At 36.4% G+C, this 731-nt stretch overlaps 1 long non-coding RNA gene across 1 annotated transcript; it reads left to right on the top strand.

Annotated features, from left to right (window-relative positions):
- The first annotated feature begins 180 nt into the window (after window positions 1-180).
- Window positions 181-585, top strand: LOC111389962. The gene is made up of 3 exons (XR_002701830.1): window positions 181-252; window positions 355-460; window positions 555-585. It is a non-coding gene; the product is annotated as an uncharacterized LOC111389962 (long non-coding RNA).
- Window positions 586-731: the final 146 nt, after the last annotated feature.

Here is a 731-nt window from a genome sequence, read left to right on the forward strand (position 1 = left end):
TTTTTTTTTTTCGATTTTGAACAACAAATAAATTGCCAACAATGAGATCATCTCTTTTCCCCTGGAATGAGATGAAAGGCCAAAACAAGTTTGCTGTAAATAATAAAATATAAGTTCTAAGGCATTTTGAATTGTGCTTTCTGACATGAGATTATTTCATTTATAATGTGCTATTTCGTTCCAGGAGAAGAAGGGTCGTGCTTCCCCTCCAATGTGGTACATCACTAGCAATGAACTGAATGCTTTGCCATCGTAAGTGGATTGCATTTTGTATGTGCTAAAGTTCATGTCCTTCTACACTAAACAAATCACCACAATGCATCAAGTTCATAAGTAACTTCTAGCAAACTGTAGGTATATGAAACAAAGGCTTACACTGGATAAGGTCAATGCAGCAATTAATGACATGGCAACGTATGCTGAAGCAAATGCCCAGATTATAGTGGCCCCAAGAAAGAAGGTTCCTCATTCTTTGCCATTCCCTTTTCCCTTGAAAACTGATAGAACCCATTTATGCTAATTCTTTCTTCTTTCTGTGTGTTTTTTCGATAAAGCTGGCAGAGAACATGTTGGATAAAGCTCTGGTAAGTTAATTATCTTAGCATATGTTTGCCAAGTGCTTATAAATGAGCAGTGGATAATTGTGTAGTACTCATAGGTCTCACGAAATATGTGGATAAAAAGAGGTTTGAATTTTAGCAGCCAAACACGCTCTTAGAGAAGTTGAGTTA

The sequence above is a fragment of the Olea europaea genome, unplaced genomic scaffold (assembly GCF_002742605.1).
Source record: "Olea europaea var. sylvestris unplaced genomic scaffold, O_europaea_v1 scaffold6353, whole genome shotgun sequence".
NCBI lineage: Eukaryota > Viridiplantae > Streptophyta > Magnoliopsida > Lamiales > Oleaceae > Olea > Olea europaea.